Here is a 23,552-nt window from a genome sequence, read left to right as displayed (position 1 = left end):
GATGGGGAGCGTTTACACTGCAAACCACAGGGAGAAGAATGGAGGAATGTGTCAGTAATTCTTTGTTCCCTCGGGGCACGACAGCACGAAATGCTCTTAACGCTGGACTGGACTCCAATGGCAGCTGCTGCACCTTGGAAGCTTTACCAGCACACACACACACACACACACACGCCGGCCTGCTTAGGTAAACGGGGCTGGGGAGGGGTGGCGGGGAGGAGGCGGAGGGGAATGGAGAAATGTAGCCTCTAGGCACGAATTCACAAGGGAGATGGGTGTGTTGGGTTCCCTCCACCCCCTCTGCGGGATCACCTAACCCTTTCCCCTGACGCTTTGGAGCTGCTGGGGTTTTACTATTTCACCTCCCAGCTTCTTCACAGAGGCAACCCGGAAAGCGAAAAACCAGCAGGGTACCTCCAGAACAAACAATGAGGCCCGCGTCCTTCGAAGAGGCTCCCCATTCTGAGAGACTGCAGGTCTGAGTGGTACCCAGGGTGGCGGGAAAACCTACTGGCGAGCCAGCTGCCATGAGGGGGGCACCGATCACTCCCCTAGCTATGCACGTTCCCAGCCCACTGAAACGTCCCGTCTCCGCGACGGGGTGCTGAATTGACACAAGTGAATGATTACTTAACACACTCAGCAGGGCGCTCTGCTCTCCGTAACGGCACGAGTGAAAACATCGGACGTTTAATAGAGTCGCTGCCGCCACATGTCAAGACTTGGCCATACCCAGCAGCAGCCCTCTCGCCCCAAGCCACGTGCTACTGTCCTTGACTCTATACATTCATTCCCATAGGACCAGGGCTTGGAATCAGTAGCAATGGAATATGGAAGTCGGGAGAGAGGGAAAGGGAAAGGCAAAGCGATTAACCTCTAGTGCTGTGGAAAGCACTCTCCCCCCCCCCCATCCTCGGCACAGAGAACGGACCCCATCATATATGTTTAGCTGCTATTCCTCCTGGCATTGAATACAATTCCATCCCCTTAGTCTTCCTATGTATGCAATACCTGCTCTGTGCCCCCCTTCCCCAACACACTCATCCCAAACCAACACGGGCTGGTGCAGGAAGCAAAGAAAACACAAAGGCTGTGTCTAGACTGGCCACTTTTTCCGGAAAAGCAGCCGCTTTTCTGGAAAAACTTGCCAGCTGTCTACACTGGCCGCTTGAATTTCCGCAGAGGCACTGATGATCTCATGTAAGATCGTCAGTGTTTTTGCGGAAATACTATGCTGCTCCCATTCGGGCAAAAGTCTTTTTCCGAAAAACTTTTGCGCAAAAGGGCCAGTGTAGACAGATGAGATTTGTTTTCCCGCAAAAAAGCCCCGATCGCGAAAACGGCGATCGGGGCTTTTTTGCGGAAAAGCGCGACTAGATTGGCACAGACGCTTTTCCGCAAAAGTGCTTTTGCGGAAAAGTGTCTTGCCAATCTAGATGCGCTTTTCCGAAAAAGCTTTTAACAGAAAACTTTTCCGTTAAAAGCATTTCCGGAAAATCATGCTAGTCTAGACGTAGCCACGGACTGTCTAGGGGACACGGACACCTGAAGAGCAGAAACATTTCCAAACAAAACTGAAGTTGATGGTAGCTGTCTGGTGCTCCTGATTTTGGAAGAAAAAAAAAATCAGGTCACTTCTTTAGGTGTCTACACACAGTTTGAGCGTCCTAACTTTAAGCTCTTTAAAGCTTTTGAAAATCGGGACACAATAGATCGGCTGCAGCCATACTCACATGCTTGGATGTGTCAATAAAGAGAGGGATGAGAGGAACTGAATTCTGCCATTTTAGAGTTTAATAAATATCTGCAATCAAATTCAAAAATCTAACATTGGAGATTTTGACATTTCCTGTCAACTTAATGAACAAGGTCAGATTTCATCAAAAGCCTGAGAAATTTCTACCAAGTTGGCTTGAGAACGGGCTTCGTTTTTAATTAAAGGAAGACATAAAAACAGCCAGACTGGGTCAGCCCAAAGGTCCATCTAGCCCAGTGTCCTGTCTGCCCACAGTGGCCAATACCAGAAGCCCCAGAGGGAGGGAACACAACAGGGATTCATCATGTGCTCGCTATCCTGTCATCCATTTCCAGACAAACAGAGGCAAGGGTCACCATTCCTACCCATCCTGGCTAACAGCCATTGATGGACCTAACCTCCATGAATCTATCTAGCTCTTTTTTGAACCCTGTTAAAGTCCTTGTCTTCACAATATCCTCTGGCAAGGAGTTCCACAGGTTGCACTGTGCGCTGCGTGAAGAAAAACTTCCTTTTGTTTATTTTAAACCTGCTACCTAGTCATTTCATTTGGTGACCCCTAGTGGGAATAACTTCTCCTTATTCACTTTTCCCATGCCAGTCATGACTGTATAGACCTCTATCATATCCCCCCGCCCCCTCCTTAGTCTCCTCTTTTCTAAGAGAAGTCCAAATCTTTTTAATCTCTCCATGTGGGACCCGTTCCAAACCCCTCATCATTTTTGTCGCCCTTTTCTGAACCTTTGCTGATACCAATCTATCTTTTTTGAGATGAGGTGACCACATCTGTACACAGTATTCAAGATGTGGGTGCACCATGGATTATATCAAAGGGTTCTATTTTCTAGCAAAAAGAAGCCCGCTTTTGAACATTTTTACTGCAAAATTTCATTTTGGTAAACATCTGCTGCCACATGGAAATGTGGAAACATGTGACTTCACAAACTTCAGGGAAGAAAGCCTGAAACATACACTAAGCATAATTGTGTAAACATTTTCACGACAGCATTCAGTAAAGGTCTCACTGCCCAAACATAGTAATGCAAAGTTATGATTGCTAGGGAAAACCATAAATAATTTAAACAAAAAACCCTCCGAAGTTACCTATTCATTAATGCATTTCTATCTCCTTTGTGGAATTATTTTATAAACTTTTAAAACAAACAAAAAACTTCATGCCACCACTCAACTTATCATAAACCCTTAATCTACCCTCATTCTGATGATTCTGCTTGTACGTTGGAGCCATTTTCCCTATGTTGTCTGGCTCTGAATTTTTAATTGCAGGCTCTTTGGAGTAAATACCACATTCTCCTTTGAGGCTGGAAAGAATGTAATGCATTTTGTGCACAACCAGTGTCTAAAGAACAATGTATGGGAAAATGCACGCAGAAGAAAGGATCCTCCAGGAACTGAGGCTGAATACAATGGACCAGTCCGGCCTATGAAGACAAGATACCCATTGACTGCAGCAGCCGATCCGACGTTACTCAAAACAATACTCGAACACACTCTTCCATGCATAACTGCACACACCGTACTAACTAAAACACTGCATTAACTAACTTCTGGCCCACAGCGGTGTGAAGAGGACTCAGCCACTGGATTAACCTCCAACGTACAAAGTTTTCTGAAAATTACTCTCTAGCTCACTCACAAAGGTGTGGGCTGGATGCAGGAATCGCAGGGTGAAATTCTCTGGCCAGGATTAGACAGGAAGTCAGACTAAATCATCCTTAAATGATGGCTAGCCAGGATTTTTTTTTATTTTATTTTTTTTAAATAAACAGGGTTTATGTTAGAGCCTCCGTCTCCCAACTGAAAACATCTTGGCTGTGTCTAGACTGGCAAGTTTTTCTGCAAAATCATCTGCTTTTGCCGAAAAAACTTGCCAGCTGTCTACACTTGGCCGCTTGAATTTCCGCAAAAGCACTGACGATCTCATGTAAGACTGTCAGTGCTTTTGCGGAAATACTATGCTGCTCCCGTTCGGGCAAAAGTCTTTTTCTGAAAAACTTTTGCGCAAAAGGGCCAGTGTAGACAGCAGAGATTTGTTTTCCGCAAAAAAGCCCCGATAGTGAAAATGGCGATCGGGGCTTTTTTGCAGAAAAGCGTCCTGCCAATCTAGACGCTCTTTTCCGAAAATGCTTTTAATGGAAAAACTTTTCCGTTAAAAGCATTTCCGGAAAATCATGCCAGTCTGGACGTAGCCCTTCAGTCCTTGAATCCGAACAAGGGTTAACTCATCTTGGACAATCCCACAGACATCTGTGTAGCTTTGCACTGGTGCAAGTGTCAGCCTGCACGGAGCTCAGTGCAGGGTAGGGATGTAAAAACCCCTTTAATTGGGTAACCGATTCCGTTAACCGGTTAACATTCCATTTAATGGGGGTAGGAACAGGCTTCTCCAGCTGTGCTGGAGCGCCCCCTGCAGGGCTGGAGGTGCCCCACTGGTTAACCAGAACAAGTAAGCCTACCCATTAAGGGTGAGGTTTACCGGTTAACCAGTCACCTCCCTAAGCCCTATGCAGATTTCTCCTGTTACCTTACAGACAAGGTCAGGTCAACAGGGAGCCACGAGCCAGGGGCTGTCAGAACAAGTCTCCACATAGCCGGAGGCGACTTTCCAAGTGCCCAGGAATCTCCATGTGCTAATGCAACGCTGGAAGGGAAACAGACTGCAGACCCAAGGGAATCTGTCATCCTCTCATCTGGCTACAGCCAAGCAAGGTGCACAGCGCACAGACAGTGAAAAGTAAAACCCAATTTGCGGTTCAACTGCTCGGAGCCGCCTGCAGCCAATCCAAATGACCAGTTTCCTCCCACCTCCCTGATTTAGGAACATGTTTGGCTCACACCAGCCGTTCCCCATTAACACTCGTGAGCTTCCTGTTCATTTCAGGCCCACTTCTGCATAACCGGGAGAGTGAAATTAATACTGAGCATGGCACGATGCTTCATTCATCGCTCCTAATCCCGCAGGATCAAAAGCCAGGCCAATCTATTGACACCGGCATACTGAGCCGATCATTCCCCCAGGAGCCCGTGGGAGTCTGGCCCCAAATCCTACTGAAATAGGAACTAGCGACCTTACAAGAGTGCCCGCGCAACACTCAACCTTAGGGTGCAACTGGAAGGTAGAGCAGCGGATATGTTCTACGTTCCAGGCAGCTGTGATTTCGTCAATTCCGTCTGCCATGTGCAATGAGCACCTCTGGATCGCAACATACCAACTGCCTTTTGAATTCCCATTCGGCTGCCCCACGTACCAGCGTGACCAGGGCCATCCTTACCCTTATACAGAATCTGCAGTTGCATAGGGCAACTACATAAGAACAGCCACACTGGGTCAGAGCAAAGATCCATCGAGCGCAATATCCTGTCTTCTGACAGTGGCCATCACCAGGTGCCCCAGAACAGGGAATCATCAAGTCAACCATTCCCTATTACCTATTGCCAGCCTCTGACAAACAGAGGCGAGGGACACCATTCCTACCCATCCAGGCTAATAGCCATTGATGGACCTAACCTTCAGGAATTTATCTAGCTCTTTTTTGAGCCTCATTAAAGTCCTGGCTTTCACAACATCCTCTAGCAAGGAGTTCCACAGGCTAACTCTGCGCTGCGTGAAAATTTGGGGCATCACTGAGTCTTAATGTCCATCCACCCACCTCTTCCTATACCTGTTCTGTGGCTCTGCTTCCTCCAGAGAGGATCTAGCTAACTTAAAAGTGAAAGCCTGCCAGAGCTATGAGCAGAGCACCGACCCTGTGAAAGAGCCATTTGAGCTGTATTGAACCCATTTACCAGGCATTTGCCGACCCCACATATATACTGTCAATTTCGGAATTTACTGTATTCGTCTACATACAGGAACTTAGTTTATAATTTGCTTTTAAAATATCTCACTTATGTGTTCCGAAGATTATAAAATCACACCTGTAAAAATCATCTCCCCCCATCACCCCCAGCCGCTATCGGGCATAGGGCCCCATAAATGGGTGGGATAGTAGGAAAAATTAATTTCCCTAGGCGGGTGGGGAAACACTGAGATGGGTTCCCTAGGGAGGGGGTGGAATCTCCATACCGAGAGGTTTTGAAGTCCCAGCTTGACCAAGCCCTGGCTGGGCTGATTGAGTTGGGTTGGTCCTTCTTTGGGCAGGGGGCTGGACTCGATGACCCCGAATCTCTTCCCGCCCTAGGATGCTATGAAATCCTAAGGACGTCCCTGAGCGTGACCCAGCTGATAGGGCAGGCGAAGCATGCGGGGCACCAGCGCCTTAGCAGAATGCTGCTCTGGGTTCTGACACGGTGGCCAGCTCTGTATCATGGCTTAGCATGGGGGAGACTCGTTTTTTCACATACTCTTCGATTGCCAGGCCAGCAGGGGGGCGACGGTGCACAACTGGGCGGAGTGCCTGGATAGCACCAGCCAGACAACTCACCCCAAGGAGTTTCTAGACCCACGTTTCAGACCAAAATCCGATCCAATCTGGACATAAAACATTGCCAAGGATAGAGAATCCACCACAACCCCCCTTGGGAACTAGTCCAGTGGCTAATCACTCTGATGATCACAAGGGGAGACTATTTCCTGTCTGAATTGGGCAAGCTTCCACTCCTGGCCACTGGATCACATTGGACCTTTTTTGCTGCTAGACTGTCTCTCCAATCTACTAGATAGCTGAGAGAGTCTGTCCGTCCGGTTGTCTGGTTGCTCCTCCTAAGTGGCCAGCGTGAGGACCACTGCATTCGGCAGGCAGCAGCCCCTCGGCATAACTGAAAGCAAGGGAAGAGGCTGGACTTCGGAGAAAGTGGAATCGGGGGTCAAAGCTAGCCAAGAGGTGCAGGAAGAGCTGCCCCGCTCCCCGGCACACGCATGCGGGTGCGACCTGGCTCTCCCAGTTGCGCGGCAGAGAAGCAGCACAGAATGTGAGCTTCTCAAAATCCTGCACTCCAAAATGGTTTTGTTCCGGCTCTTCTGTAAGCCGGGCACAAGATGCTACCTCACATTGTCTCCCCATCAGCGCCGAGTCCAGGCGAGAGAGGAGAGACGATCCATAATCCTCTAAAGCACAGCTGAAGATGACAGTTTGCTTCCTATTTCCCCCTCCTTCCCCCCGATCTCGATCACGCCGGGTGGAGTTGTCCGGGCAGGCTGCAGCGTGCCAGTTCATCTCCACCATCCATCCAGCCTCGGGGAATGCTGTCTGAGTGACCTGACACTACACTTCTGGGCGACTGTTTCCTGCCACTCCCCCTTAAAAAAGGTACAAAAGTGAGTTTTCCATTAGGCTGACAAATTGAGAAAGTGAAACGCAAAGCCACTCTCAATCGCTGGGCATGAGTGGCAGCCAGAAATAGCTGGAAGGAAAACCGCAGCACACAGAGTCTTTCCACACACTATTTCACATCCACTATGCACGGAGATGATGGTGCAGAGAGGAGGGGTTTAGATTTATTAGGAACTGGGGAAACTTTTGGGGAAGAGGGAGCCTAGACAGGAAGGATGGGTTCCGCCTGAAGCAAGATGGAACCAGACTGCTGGCAATTAACATTAAAAAGGTCGTAGAGCTGTTTTTAAACTAAGGCTGGGGGAAAGCCGATGGGTGCGGAGGAGCACGTGGATCGGACAGAGACATCTCTTAGGGGAGAGTCTATTAATAGGGATTCTCTGAGCTAGGCAGGAGGAGAGGACGGAAGATGATAAAGTATGGGTCAGATCATATGAGAAAAACGAAAAAGTCTAAGTTTGGGAAATGGCAGACAGACAAATAGTGACACATTTTTAAAGTGCTTATACACAAATGCTAGAAGACTAAATAATAAGAGGGATGAACTAGAATGCCTCGTATTAATGGAGGATATTGATATAAGAAGCATCACAGAAACCTGGTGGAATGAGGACAATCAATGGGACACAGTCATACCAGGGTACAAAATCTATTGAAAGGACAGAACAGGTCGTGCTGGTGGGGACGTGGCACTATACATGAAAGGAAATGTAGAATCAAATGAAGTAAAAATCTTAAGTGAATCCAAATGTTCCAAAGAATCTCTATGGATAGTAATTCCATCTCACATAATAAGAATATAGCAGTAGGGATATATTATCGACCACCTGATCAGGACAGTGACAGTGACTATGAAATGTTAAGGGAGATCAGAGAGGTTATCAAAAGAAATAACTCAGTAATAGTGGGGGATTTCAACTATCCCCATATTGAGTGGGTACAGGTCACCTAAGGACAGGATACAGAGATGAAATTTCTTGATACCTGAAATGACTGCTTCTTGGAGCAGCTCGTTTTGGAACCCACAAGGGGAGAGGGAGGCTATTCTTGATTTGGTCCTAACTGGAGCGCAGGATCTGGTCCAAGAGGTAAATACAACTGGATTGCTTGGAAATAGTCCCCATAATGTAATACCATTTAACATCCCCATGGTGGGAAAAAAACCTCAGCAGCCCAACACTGGCATTTAATTTCAGAAAGGGGAAATTCTGAATGAAAATGAGGAGGTTAGTTAAACAGAAATTAAAAGGTACAGTGACAAACGTAAAATCCCTGCAAGCTGCATGGAAACTTTTTAAAGACACCATAATAGAGGCCCAACTTAAATGTATACTCCAAATTAAAAAAAAACACAGTAAGAGAACCAAAAAAGTACCACCGTGGCTTAACAACCAAGTAAAAGAAGCAGTGAGATAAAAAGGCATCGTTTAAATCCTAATGAGAAAAATAGAAAGGAGCATAAACTCTGTCAAATTAAGCATAAAACTATAAGACAAGACAAAAAGGAGTTTGAAGAACATCTAGCGAAAAACTCCAAAAGTAATAGCAAAATGTTTTTAAGTACATCAGGAAGTCTGCCAAACAATCAGTGAGGCCTTTGGACGATCGAGATGCTAAAGGAGCACTCAAAGATGATTAAGTCATAGAAGAGAAGCTGAATGAATTCTTTGCTTTGGTCTTCATGGCTGAGGATACTGGGAAGATTCCCAGACCTGAGCCATTCTTTTTAGGTGGCATATCTGAGGAATTGTCCCAAATTGAGGTGTCTTTAGAGGAGCTTTTGGAACAAATTGATAAACTTCACAGTAACAAGTCCAGATGGCATTCACCCAAGAGTTCTAAAAGAACTCAAATATGAAATTGCGGAACTATTAACTGTGCTTTGTAACCTAACTTTTAAATCCGCTTCTGTCCCTAATAATTGGAAAATAGCTAATGTGACGCCAATATTTTAAAAGGGAGGCAGAGGTGATCCTGGCAATTACAGACTCGTAAGTCTAACATAAGTACCAGGCAAATTAGTTGAAACTACAGTAAACGATACAATTGTCAGACACATGGATGAACATAATTTGTTGGGGGAAAAGTCAACAATTTCTGTAAAGGGAAATCATGCCTTACTAGTCTACTAGAGTTCTTTGAGGGGATCAACAAACATGTGGACAAGGGGGATCCAGTGGATATAGTGTATTTAGATTTCCAGAAAGCCTTTGACAAGATCCCTCACCAAAGGCTCTTAAGTAAAGTAAGTTGCCATAGGATAAAAAGGAAGGTCCTTTCATGGACTGATAACTGGTTAAAAGACAGGAAACAAAGGGTAGGCATAAATGGTCGGTTTTCAGAACGGAGAGAGGTAACTAGTGGGGTCCCCCAAGGGTCATTACAGGGACCAATTCTATTCAACTAATTTATAAATGTTCTGAAGAAAGGGGTAAACAGTGAGGTGGCAAAATTTGCAAAGGATAGCAAACTGCTCAAAATAGTTAAGACCAAAACAGACTGAAGAGCTTCAAAAAGATCCCACCAAACTAAGTGACTGGGCAACAAAATGGTGCTACAGGACCACATCCATCCACGTGCTTATTTGAAACCCCCTGCAGAGAAGTCAGAGGTACAGACTGAGCCTGGCAGACCCCTGCCATGCTGGCGTGAGCTCTGGGTGAGTGCCAGGAGCTGAACCACACGGTCTCACTGACGTCTTGGCACTAAGCCCCCGATCCAGCGGTCTGAGCAGAACACAATGAATCAGGAATGTAATGGGAGACATTTCTTCAAAATTTCATCTTATTGTTCCCTCCTTTCTCCTTCCATCTCCCCCGAAAAGCCACTCACTCTAAGCCTGCCTTGGACACTCATTGCAGCCGCCCTGTCTATGGACTGTGTTCACCTACCTCCCAGGAAGCGGTGAGGATTAGTGTTCGTAAAAGATCACTAACGTGCTTTCTATTCCCACGGCGAGGGAGAGAGACCGGGTGACTAAAACCCCAGGTTGTCCCCGTGGTCATGAGACGCCATCTTGCTTTGGCAAGATTCCCAAAGGCAAGGCCAGTCCTGCAGAGGCGTGTCACCGCCGTCACACCCCTACGCCGCACGGCAGGGCAGTCGGAAGGGTTGACAGTTACAGCCGAGCTCCCACACCTAGCACGGCTGGTCGGCAGCGGTCCCACCTCCGGGCTGTCCACGGTTGAGAACAGATCACGGCCAAGCCAGGGTACAGCCCACAACTGGGGCAGAGCAACGCAATTTGAGAAAGCAGCTTTCTGCACCCAACTGCACGAGGCCTAACCCGCGCCGTGCTGTGGCCCCATGGACCTGGTCGTAACGGCCGGAGCGGGGAGCTGGGCCTGAGAGCTGCTGCACGGTAAGCACGAGGCCATTAAAAGTCCAGTCAGTGGCACAGCGGGGACCTGAGGTGGATGCAGGGCCTACCTGCCCTGGCTCCAGGCTCCCCAGGAAGCAGTTGCCAGGTCCTGGTGGCTCCCGGTTGTGGGGCGGGCAGGGACTGGGCAGCACTGTTGCTCCCACCCCGATAGCTGGCTCTGCAGCTCCCATTGGCCGGGAAACACGACCAATGGGCGCTGTGGTGGGTGGGGCCTGTGCCTAGGGGCCACAGGATCTGGCAGCTGTTTCCTAGGAGCCACGGTAAGTGCTGTCGGGATCTGTACCCCAACCCTCCACCCCAGAGCCCTCTCTTGCACCCCAAATCCCTCAGCCCCGGCTGCACCCCAGAACCTGCACAGCCAGAGCCCTCTCCCCTCCCCTACATCTCAACCCCACGCCCTGGCGTGGCCTCCCCTCTTGCACCTCAAGTCCCTCATCCCCAGCCATACCCATGAGCCTGCACCTCCCCCCCCACTCCAAACACCTCAGTCCCAGCCCAGAGCCTCCTCCTGCCCCCCCAAACACCTCATCCCTGACCCCACCCCAGAGCTCATAGCCTCAACAGGACCCCCACCCCCTTCAGCCCCGGACCGGTGAAGGCAAAGTGAGAGTGGAGACTAAAGAGCGACGGAGGGTGGGGGGAGGGTGCAAGCAGAGGGCGGAGCCTTGGAAAAGGGGCGGGGCTCTCGGCTGTGCGCCACTGGGAAGATGGCAACCCTAAGCGAGGATAGGGTTAAGCACCAGGCGTCACTGCACCCATAGCTCAACGTTACATGCCGAGGAAGTGTCATTACTGCCCTCTAGTGGCTGGTCCACTACAGGATTACAGCCTACCACTCCCGCCCCTCGCTGACAGAGCTACTGCTTTCACTCACTAGCAGGACCTGTGTTGGGCCGGGGCAGCTCTTGCTGATGGGTGGTTACGTCCAACGCCGATCTCGAGCTAGCCAACGAATCCATTTCACGTTTCGCTAGCGCCAAAGGATCCACGTCCCAGTAGGTAAGGTTCTGTGATCCCCGGCCCCTCCCTCCCTGCTCCATTTACTCTTCTCTTGTTCCCTTTATCCCCCTCGGGGCAATGTGCAAACTCCTCTCCAGTTCTGTGCTCTAATAAGCCAGAGAATTAATCACACAGAAAAGAAAAATTAAATCCACCAGCCTCTCCAGGCAGTGGCAGGGCCAGGAAAAGGCATAATTAAAGTGAGTCATTTTTCCTGCTCACTTCAAACGCTTCCCCCCTCCCTCCAAAAAACGAAGACGAGGGCCGTTCCCATCAGGCAAAGCTTTGGCACAAGTAGCAGCGTCCCCAATTTCTCCATAAACGCTGCAGGCCACGGAGCAGAGGCAAGTCCCAACTCAGCTCCCGCTAGTCCTGAAACAGCACGGCGCCTCTAGTCTTGTCTGGTGCATACCTGACAAGTAGCATCACGTCTCCCCCGGTCTATTTCGCGGGCAGTGCGCACACGCACACACACACACACACACACACACACACACACACACACACACACGAGCACCTCGGTCCTTCGCTCTGACTTCAGAAACAGCCAGCCCCGGGCGAGCGCGCCCACCTGCTTGGAGCGCAGTGACTTCCTCCCCGTAAATCTGACGCATTCCACTGGGGTCGTATTTCAGCACAGATTTATGGGCCTTTATTCGCTCTGACAGCAGAGACGCGCGACTCCGCGGCCAGAGGGACGCTGGGTTTTCACCGCATTTTCCGAGTTGGACTCGGATCCATTTTCAACCCCGCACAGGTAGCAACAAGTTTTCTCCTTAAGAACAGCCAGGGCCGGTCCCATTTCCTGATCCATTATGCATGATTCCCAGGGTTATGCCTATGCAAATTCTCTCCTCTCCCTGCTACTTACAGAGTGTTTCACCAGCCACGTCAGTGGAAGAGCCAACACTGCGATCCTGGCTAGGAATGACCTGATCCAGAGAGGAAGAGGAGCAGAAGACTCATCTTCTCTTGGGTGCTAGCCTGGGTTCACCCACAGATTCAAATGTGCAACTCAGCTGAGCACATCATTCACGCCTCAGTTTCCTTTTCTGTCCACCACTCCCCTCACACGGGGGTTTGGGAGACGTAATGCTCCTAACTGGCTTTGAGATCCCTGGAAAGGATCCACTATGGAAGGCAGTCATTCTAATGGAGCAAGAATTAAACTAATCAAGAAGGGAGGAGGCCTAATTGGATATATGCTCACGGCATCAAAACTGGATCTCCCCCGTTCTGCCAGGACACCAATCGTTCCTGGGCTCATTAACCTGACCAATAGCGGGGGAGAAGTTAGAGGGGGAAATCTCATAGACTCATAGACTTTAAGGTCAAGGGACCATTATGATCATCTAGTCTGACCCCCTGCACAGTGCAGGCCACAGAATCTCACCCACCCCTCTTAGAATAATCCTCTCACCTATATCTCAGATATTGAAGCCTTCAAATACTTTGAAGACCCCAAGATGCAGAGAATCCTCCAGCTGTGATCTGTGCCCCATGCTACAGAGGAAGGCGAAAAACCTCCAGGGTCTCTGCCAATCTGCCCTGGAGGAAAATTCCTTCCCGACCCCAAATATGGCAATCAGCTAAACCCTAAGCATGTGGGCAAGACTCACCAGCCAGACACCCAGAAATTCTCTATGGTAATCTATCTGGGAGCCATCCACAGCTCCCAGCGTTTGAGGAAAGCAATAATTGATTTAGAGAAAATTACGTTCACGATGCAGCTGTGATCTAATTGAGATTCCCCTGGAAGGAGACCAAGCGAAACGCTCGGGAGTATTATTGACACACTAGAACTCTGGACACACGTGGGGAGAGACCAGGAGTAGGATGCGGAGAATAACCGTGACCACCATATTTTACCAAAGACTCCCCTCCCCCCATCACAGGACCCCGGCCTATGCTAGCCCTGGCGTTCGCGTCCACTGATGTGGTTTCTCTGGAAGCGGCACTCTCAGCCAAGACCCGACTCAGCCAGGGACGCAAGCAACTGCAGCGCTCCAAACATGGGAGCAGCCCTGTGCACTTCAGAGGGAATCTAGCTGCACGCTCGTTTGAGTTCCCTGCTGCACCGGGGCCTCAGCTTTCAGGGCACAGTGGAGAACACGTCCATCAAGAACCACGTCCCGCAGCTTGTAACCTTCTCTCCACCCGCCCTTGCCCTCCAGCTGGTGGGCCGGCCACCAAGTCACTCCTTCAAAGCCAACGTGCTTTGCCTAGGCCGTGGCACATTCATCTCCTCGTCTCCCTGAGCCAACGCATGATGCCTACCCCGTCCCTGGCCCTTGGGTTCCCTACAGCTGCTTCACACGTCCGAAGGGGCTGTTTGCAGGGAGATTGGGCACATCTCAATTCAGCCAGTGCCTTTCCCGAGCACTGACAGAGGGAGAGCCCCAAATTCATTCACCACTTGAAATCATTCACCCCGGAGAAACCATGATGCCACGCAGCTGACGAGCAGAGTGCCCACAGCTAGGTTTGTGTTTCGACGGGTGGTGCACAGTCACACATGCCTCGGGGCACACAATTATTCCACACATGGATGGGGAAAAAAAGAGAGAACACTGATCACAGGATCTTTTTCAGTTACCCTCACTGGATGAGTGTTAAACTCTCTAGAACTATTAACTATGGTTTGTAACCTATCCTTTAAATCAGCTTCCGTACCCAATGACTGGAAGATAGCTAACGTAACCCCAATATTTAAAGAGGGCTCTAGAGGCGATCCCGGCAATTACAGACCATAAGTCTAACGTCAGTACCGGACAAATTAGTTGAAACAATAGTAAAGAATAAAATGATCAGACACATAGAACAACATAATTTGTTGGGCAAAAGTCAACATGGTTTCTGTAAAGGGAAATCATGTCTCACTAATCTGTCAGAGTTCTTTGAAGGGGTCAACAAGCATGTGGACAAGGGGGGTCCAGTAGATATAGAGTACTTAGATTTCCAGAAAGCCTTTGACAAGGTCCTTCACCAAAGGCTCTTATGTAAATTAAGTTGTCATGGGATAAGACATGGACTGAGAACTGGTTAAAAGACAGGAAACAAAGGGTAGAAATAAATAGTAAATTTTCAGAATGGAGAGGGGTAACTAGTGGTGTCCCCCAAGGGTCAGTCCTAGAACCAATCCTTTCAACTTATTCATAAATGATCTGGAGAAAGGGGTAAACAGTGTGGTGGCAAAGTTTGCAGATGATACTAAACTGCTCAAGGTAGTTAAGATTGTGAAGAGCTTCAAGAAGATCTCACCAAACTAAGTGATTGGGCAACAAAATGGCAAATGAAATGTAATGTGGATAAACGTAAAGTAATGCACATTGGAAAAAATAACCCCAACTATACATATATGATGGGAGCTAATTTAGCTATAACGAATCAGGAAAGAGATCTTGGAGTCATTGTGGCTAGTTCTCTGAAGACGTCCACGCAGTGTGCAGTGGCGGTCAAAAAAGCAAACAATGTTAGGAATCATTAAAAAAGGGATAGAGAATAAGATGGAGAATAGCTTATAGCCCTTATATAAATCCATGGCACGCCCACATCTGGAATGCTTAGTACAGATGTGGTCTCCTCATCTCATAGAAAATATATTGGCATTAAAAAAGGTTCAGAGAAGGGCAACTAAAATGATGAGGGGTTTGGAACGGATCCCAGATGAGGAGAGATTAAAGAGACCGGGACTTTTCAGCTTGGAAAAGAGGAGACTGAGGGGGGAGATGATCGAGGTCTATAAAATCATGAGTGGTGTGGAGAAAGTGAATAAGGAAAAGTTATTTACTTGTTCCCATAATATAAGAACTAGGGGCCACCAAATGAAACTAATGGGCAGCAGGTTTCACACACATAAAAGAAAGTCCTTCACACAGCACATAGTTAATCTGTGGAACTCCTTGCCTGAAGAGGTTGTGAAGGCGAGGACTTTAACAGGGTTTAAAAGAGAACTAGATACATTCATGGAGGTTAAGTCCATAAATGGCTATTAGCCAGGATGGGTAAGGAATGGTGTCCCCAGCCTCTGTCTGTCAGAAGGTGGAGATGGATGGCAGGAGAGAGATCGCTGGATCATTCCCTGTTCTGTTCACTCCCTGTGGGACACCTGGCATTGGCCACTGTGGGCAGATGGGACACTGGGCTGGATGGACCTTTGGTCTGACCCAGCATGGCCGTTCTTATGTTCTCTGAAGCAGGTTTCTGGTGCAGACTTCCATGACTGCAGACCTGACGTTTGCTTTCCAAGAAAAGCCACCAGAGAGGTGATGGAAACTGCTGCACAACTCGAGTCCCCGCAGTGCTCCATGTGCATGTTGCAAGCGCTCGCTGGACCAGGGTGTGCATAATTGGGCAGGATCACCCCATTTAGACCAGCACCACTTTCCCAAATGAGCAGCAACCGTACCATTGAACGACGAAGGGGAGCAGGCAGCAACTCCCTGCTAAGAACCCTTTGAATCAGATTTCTCAATTAACCACATCCCAATGAAGGGAGGCGCACTGTCATTGTGGATGGTTATCGCATCCCTCCAGCATTTTAATTTCATTTTGTGCTCTCCTCGGTATTCCCAGCAATTTGTTGACATCTTCCTGGCACAGAGAGGCCCCAAACTGAACGCGGATAAACAAAGCCGACGTGAAGTCGCCGTACCAGACCAAAGAATTACTCCTATCGTTCAATATTCTACCTTCTGCACAGCTCATGCCCGCTGCTTCAGAGCAAGGTGCCACGCCTCCGTAGAACACAGCATGCACCTTTACCGACATTGCAGATTCCTGTTCCCGTAAGGAATCTGCTCCTGTCCTAAATGCATGAGACCTGAGCATCCAGAGACATTCTGATGCAGCCCAGCTGATTGGCAGAGCCCCTACAGCTAAGCTTTTTGGTTCTAGCGGTGGTGCACATTTGCACATGCCTCAGTGCACACACAATTTTATTCTGCACACAGATGGAAAAAAATCCACACGCAGATGGAAAAAAGGAGAGGGAACACTGAACACGGCATGTCGTTCAGTGACGGTCACTGGACGAGGGGTAAACTCTCTGAAGCAGATTGCTGGTGCAAACCCCCATCCCTGCAAACCAAAAGCTTCATTGGATCGCAATACATGGACCAAGCCTTAACACTCTGGGCCTCAGAGCCGCCGTCACGGGAGGTTTTTAAGAACTGGTTGGGCTATCACGGGTCAGGCACGATCTAAGTGTCCTTGGTTTTACCCGAGAGCAGGGGGACTAAACTAGGTGACTTCCCTGACGTCCCTTCCAACCCAGCAGCTCGAAGACTCCATAACGTGCAGATGAGCAGTGAATAGGTCACAATTCAGACAAGAGACTATCGGTGGGACAGCCTGTGTCTAGGTCTTTCACAATGGTCCATATTGCAACTGGGGACCATTTCACCAAGCCATGTGTCCCACTCCCAGGGAGCCAGCTGTGGCCTGCAGCACAGAGTAGCAGCTGGCTCCCTGGGAGTGGGGGTGGGCACTTGTGCGTAACCATTAACTGTAACCGATAAGCTCAGGTTTATTGGTTAACTGTTTAAACAGTTATTGTATTACATCCCTAGCCAGAGGCACATCAGTGCAGCTCTGCTATGGAACAAAACAGGCTTGGGGCCTCACAAACTCCACACAGTCCCTGATCCGAAGGGCTTTGGAGACCTCCAGCGGGTGCCAACACATGAGAGAAGCTCAAGGAAACAAGAAGATGGTTGCGTCCAGTCTAGCTAAGGACCACAGCACGCTAGCTGCACCGGGTTAGACGGCCAGTTATTCTTGGGCACCCAGCTAGAACCAAAGTGTTGCCACATTTTTTTTTTATTAAAAACGCGACGCATTTCATCTCTAGACAGATTCCACCATCAAAGGCTCCCTTCCGTGGCAGGCTGACAGCTGGCTCCAGCCCCCCGCCCGTTTAATCCTCTAATTAGCAAAAAAAATGCCGCCTTGACTCCGCAAGCTCATTTTCTGCAGGGAGCATCCCCGGCTGCAGGTTCAGTTTGCCGCTGCGCAACTTGAGCTGCTCACGGAGCCAAGCGCAAGCACTGGGCCTACGCTCCACTAGGGACTCGGCCAGTCGCGCTACAGGGAATCCCCCTCGCAAGAGAAAAGGGGCCTTTTCAAGCCTGCCATTGGGGGGGGGATTAAATTTGGGAAAGAAACGAGGGGCCGGCGCTCAGGTACAAGGCGAGGCTGTGGCATGCACAGCGGGTGGGTGCAGGGCTTACCCGGGAGGGGGTCAGAGAACCAAGCGTCCCCTCTCTTTTCTAAGCTAAACAAGCCCAGCGCTCTCAGCCCCCCTCGCAGGTCAGTGAGCGCACACACGTGCGTGCCGTCACTCCAGCACAGCGGACGCACCAGGGCCTTGCCGTGGCCACACGGCTGCAAGAGCCTAGAGGGTCCGACACGCTGCCTTCCTTTCCGGCATCCGTGCATCCTACACTTGGCAGAGTGCCAGGGCCTGGCTGAACAAACCTTGTTTCAGGAGCTGTGCTCGAAAACCCAGCCGCAGAGGGTCGGATGCTCCATTCCCGCCTGCCCCCTCGAGGCAGGGCTGGGAGGGAAGGGACGGGCGAGCCTTTCTGCCGCCAGAGGCGTCGTGCCTGGGATCTGTTCCTACACCTTGGCTGGGGCAGGACGCAGTGCGTGGCCTTTGAGAGGTCCTCCTTCTCCATAGGCCTGCGTTAGCAATTCAGCAGCTCCATTTCCAACCCCTCCTCATTCACACAACTCTCGATCTATTCCCCTCAGCGCCCTACGCACAACTACAGCCCACGGGGCGAGGAGGAAGAGGGAGTCCTTTCTTCCATCCCAACACCGGGCCAGTAGAGTACACGCCGGTCTTTGCCTCGATAGCACTGTTTAAGACTAAACAGGGCACAGACCCTCGGTCGTCACCCTGGCCAAGACAGGAAATCCCAGAACTCTGGATTCAGTTCAGGATTATATCTCAAGTCAAGTAACGGCATTTCGACGCATGGCGTGTACAATTCCCCGATTTACGGGATAATTACAGGTGCAAGTCAGGCGTTCCACAGCCCCTGCTTTCTCTGGGCCTTGTCTGTCAATATTTTGAACTGGATGTGAAGAAATCGGTCACGAACCTTGCCACTGGCTCAGCAAACTCCAGGTTTCACAGGCTGCCTCAGGCCTTAAGAAAAGCTTCAAGGACAACGTTATCGATGGATCTGTTACTCTTTTAAGCCGCAGCTGCTGAGCAGTCACACTGTCTTTGGTTCTTTGTGACCAAACAAGATGATGGCCAGCAGCGTGCGAGAAGGTGTACTGCCCTAGGAATCCAAGTCCTACCATGTCACAGACGTGCCCAAGGTATTTCACAATAATGGCCATACTAGGACTGAGCAGTGGTCCATCTAGCCCATATCCTGTCTTTCTGCAGTGACTGGTGCCACACGCTTCCGTGGGCATGAATAAAACTCAGCAATTACTGAGTGACCCATTCCGACACCCAGTTAAACATCTAGAGACACCCAGAAGACGGGGTTGCAAACCTAACCATGCTGATTAAAAACTTCATGGAGGATCAGTCCTTTCATGCTTCTCTAATTCTAGCGTGAACCCGCTTTTGACCTTCACAACATCCCCTGGCAGTGAGTTCCACAGGTTGACTGTGCACTGTATTCTTTTGCTTCTATTTTGTTGGCAACACTGCTGTTTTCACATGCCGACTTTTAGCGACAGGGCTGTATCAACTCAACCTTGTCACAAAATGCGGTACAGCGTAGATATCCCCTTAAAAACCTTTGGGGTAGGACCAGGCCAAAGGCCTTCTCAAAGTCCTAGTACGTGGCAACAACTGGATCGCTCTTCTCAAAATGCTTGTTGACCCACTCAAAGAATTCTAAGAGATTGGTGAGGCATGATTTCCCTTTACAACAGCTCTGTTCACTCCCTCCCCCGCGCACTGTGTTAGTTTAGCTAATATTTCTGTTCTTTACTACAGTTTCAACCATACTGACGGGTACTCAGGTTCGGTTTACTAGCCTGCAATCGCCAGGGTCACCTCTATTTAAAAGTCGGCATTACATTAGCTATTCTCCAGTCATCTGCTGCAGAGAATGATTTAAGCCGTAGGTAACACGCCACCGTTAATAGTTCTGCCATTTCATTTCAGAGCTCTTGGATGACCTATTATCTGGTTTGGTAACCTGTCACTCTAGTTTCTCAGTTTGTTCCAAAAACTCTTCTAACAACACTTCCATCTGGGAGATTTCCTCGGATTTATCAGCTAAAAACGAATAGCTTGGGTGTGGGAAAACTCCCTCATATCCTCTGCAGGGACTGATAAAGGCTTGTCTGTCAGGAATGCGCCTTTACCACTTCTAAGGTTCAGTTGTCCCATTGACGGCTTCCCGCTTCTGGTGCGCATCACAAACATTTTTTATGTTACTTTCTGTGACTTTTGCTAGCTACCCTTCAAATTCTTTTGTGGCCTGCCTGTATTTTACACTTGATTTGTCAGATTTTAAATTCCTTCTATTTTCCTCAGTAGGATGTGACTTCCCATTTTTAAAAGGATGTCTTTGTCACTAACTTTCTCTCTAAAGCCCCCCCCCCCCGCCAAGGTTGAGCTTGTTATGGCGTTTTTAAAACGTTTCCATGCAGTTTGCAGGCATTTCACTCCGGGGAGCATTCCTTTTAATTTCTGCTTAACTCGCTTCCTCGGTTTTGGGTAGTTCCTCTTTTGGACGTTACATGCTACTGTGGTGGGTCTCAGCGCTTCTGGATAGAATCAGTAACAAAAAACCCCCAAGTATCCCAATGCTCAGTCCTTCCATCCAGGCACTGGAGAGATTGTCTTGCTAATCAAGTCCTCAGGGACAGGTCTTAACTATAATATCAGTTTAATATTTGTAGATTTTGGTCAAAGTCAAGTATTTTCTTGTTCTCAATGTGAGCAGTTTAAAAAACACCATCCAGCTCTCTCCTACTATGCAGTGAAAGCTGCTAATCGAATTAACAACATGTCTAAAAGTTCTATCAAAAAATCACAGCTATTTAGTCAACTTTTAGCCTGCTCTCTCTCTCTCTCTCTCTCCTGGCCCACCCTTTCCAGTGCGTTTAGACATTTTTGCCCTGCTGCAAGTTTCAACAGGTACAAAGAGACAAACAAGTCTTGGCCCCATCTCAGACAGAAAGTATTGGTTGCAGATGTTCTCCTGCAAGCTACATCTTGCCTCCTGCAGGAACATTCATCTCCAAAACACATCGTTTTACTTACTTTGCCTGCGGCCAGAACTCAAAGGTTATTTCATTTTTTGTATTGTTATTAACTCTAACGTACCTACAGCCGTGCAAGCCAACACACCTGGTTATGCAAGCTGTGCTAGCATCAGAGCCCCTAAAGGGAGGAAAACATAGGCAAGTAAGTGGAGGGGCAGCAGGCAATATTTTCCCCATTGCAGTCCCTACAACGCCGGGGGTCAATACAGATGCTATTCTATTTCAGAGCTGCCTTGTGACCTGTCTCACTCGAACAAGCGAGACATGAGCTCAGAGAGTAGCAAGTGAGTCAGAGACCAGCCAGGCATGAATCTCTCCATCATGAGGCCTGAGGGGTGGACAGTCCCTATCTGTTGTGGCTGGTTTGGAAGGACCAGGAGATAAAGCTGCCCCAGCTAATGGCTGCCCCCTTGTTTTTCCAAGTCCCTGTCGCCTACACAAAGTCCTGGGGAAGCACCACGCCTGAGCCATGCAAAACAGGTTGCCACATGACAGCCCAGAACAACAACATTTCATATACAAACTAAGCCACGCTTCCTAGTGCGCCCACAAGCACCATCGCCCCAGTTAGGGTATGACTACACTACCCCGCTAGTTCGAACTAGGAGGGTAATGTAGGCATACCGCACTTGCAAATGAAGCCCGGGATTTGAATTTCCCGGGCTTCATTTGCATAAGCGGGGAGCTGCCATTTTTAAAACCCCGCTGGTTCGAACCCCGTGCAGCGCGGCTACACGGGGCTCGAACTAGGTAATTCGGACTAGGCTTCCTATTCCGTGGAACCGAGGTGTACCCGTAGTTCGGAATAGGAAGCCTAGTCCGAACTACCTAGTTCGAGCCCCGTGTAGCTGCGCTGCACAGGGTTTGAACCAGCGAGGTTTTAAAAATGGCAGCTCCCCGCTTATGCAAATGAAGCCCGGGAAATTCAAATCCCGGGCTTCATTTGCAAGTGCGGTATGCCTACATTACCCTCCTAGTTCCAACTAGGAGGGTAGTGTAGACATACCCTTATAGACTAAGATGGCATCGCTCAGAAGTCAAAAATGTAGGTCTGCACTAGGCCTGCTAAATCGAACGCTAGAAGATCGACCTCTGGAGGGTCTATCTTCTCCATGGCATGGATAATCCCACCGTTGCCTCGATTTTCAAAGGCAACTCTGGCTTGCCCACTAAAGACCTCTCAAAGGGTGCTGCTTTTGGAGGAGTGGAGACGCGTGATACTTTCTGGGGGAGTGGGGAGGAAGATCTCTAGTTAAGCCCCCAAATCATTAGCCAATATGGAAAAACACAATGTGCACGGAGTTTCAAAGTGCACAGGAAAACGCTGTCCAAGACAGACGGATTAGCCCTGTTTTAACAAGCGGCCCCGAAGCATCCCCAGACGTATACTGCTCCCCTTTCCAGTGGAAGACACCGCCCAGGAACAGCACCGGTTTATACCGACTAGCAAGGGCATCAAGGCGTGCCAGATCTCTGGTCTCTCTCTGACTCCACAAAGGAACTTCCCATCGGCATATTTCGTTAATGGCCAGGCCTGCGAATGCAGCCTGGAATTCATGCATCGGAACGGTTAGAATCATAGAATCAGGGAACCCTAGAACTGGAAGGGACCTCGCAAGGTCACCGAGTCCAGCCCCCTGCCCTCCTGGCATGACCCAGCACCATCTAGATCATCCCTGACAGGCATCTGTCCAACCTGCTCTTCAATATCTCCAGGGATAGGAATTCCACAACCCCCCTAGGCAATTTATTCCAGTGTTTCACCACCGACAGGTAGGAAGTTTTTCCTAATGTCCAACCTCAACCTCCCTTGCTGCAGTTTAAGCCCATTGCTTCTTGTCCTATCCTCAGAGGCCAAGGAGAACAATTTTTCTCCCTCCTCCTTTTAAGGTTCTTTATTCCTCAGGCATCCTCAATGGTAAAAGGTTGGGCAGCGGGATCTGATTTTCCGTCCAAACGACACCGATGCAATGCCAGTTCCTTCACTGGATTTGACTGAGATAACGAACTGGAACTTAGGCCTGGGTCTACACTAAATCAGGCAGGCCGGCTGACGGCACACCTTGCATGCGGTACGCCCTGCATTGGGCATAGCTGGAGTCAACTTACCTTAAGCCGAGCCACCGTGGCATCTACACTGTGAGAGCACAACACGCTTCTGCGGCTTCCCTTTCCCCTGACAGGGTGAGGCGTACCGGACGCCGACGGGGCTGTCCTCAGCATTCGATTTCGAGGTCTGCACTAGGCCTGCTAAATCGAACGCTAGAAGATCGACCTCTGGAGGGTCTATCTTCTCCATGGCATGGATAATCCCACCGTGAACAAGTCTGCTGATACTGCATCACAAGATGGAGAATCCAGGCCTCTCTTCTCTCGGCCCTGGTAGGCCAACAAGAGCAGACCAGTAAAACCGTGTTTCTCACAGAAGTCAGCGTATTTTCACAGTACAAAGGGGCCATTTTTAGCCCATCACTCTCCAGAGTCGACTGTTAGCCCCCAAAACAACTAGCTTCACTTAAGTTCCCTGACGAACGATTTCACGATCTTCTATTCTACCGGTTTAACATTCACGAAAACGACACGCGGCAAATGCCACCTGATTACAAGGGGCCAGCTTTGCGAAAGGTCTGTAGGAGCCAGACTCCAATTGATTTCAAAGCTTTCAATGCTTTTTAAAAATCGGAGCTGCTGTGTCTTCACCCTAAAGCTATTCTAGGGACCCGGGGCTCCTTGATAAATTGCCGATTGCAATGTATTTCCCTAGGCGGCTGGAGAAGCGCTGGGCTGGGTTCCCGAGGAAGAGGGTGGAATCTCCATCCCTAGAGGTGTTTCAGTCCCGGCTTGACCAAACCCTGGCTGGGATGGTTGAGTTGGG

The 23,552-nt window shown here is 49.3% G+C and overlaps 1 protein-coding gene across 13 annotated transcripts in view; it reads right to left on the bottom strand.

Moving 5' to 3' along the window:
• The window catches only part of TP63 (tumor protein p63), a 185,304-nt gene that overhangs the window by 39,488 nt on the left and 122,264 nt on the right, over positions 1–23,552 (bottom strand). The gene's annotated exons all lie outside the window — the stretch shown is intronic.

Source organism: Pelodiscus sinensis, chromosome 10 (genome assembly GCF_049634645.1).
Source record: "Pelodiscus sinensis isolate JC-2024 chromosome 10, ASM4963464v1, whole genome shotgun sequence".
Classification (NCBI taxonomy): Eukaryota; Metazoa; Chordata; order Testudines; family Trionychidae; genus Pelodiscus; species Pelodiscus sinensis.
This window is presented reverse-complemented; position numbering and strand designations above follow the sequence as displayed.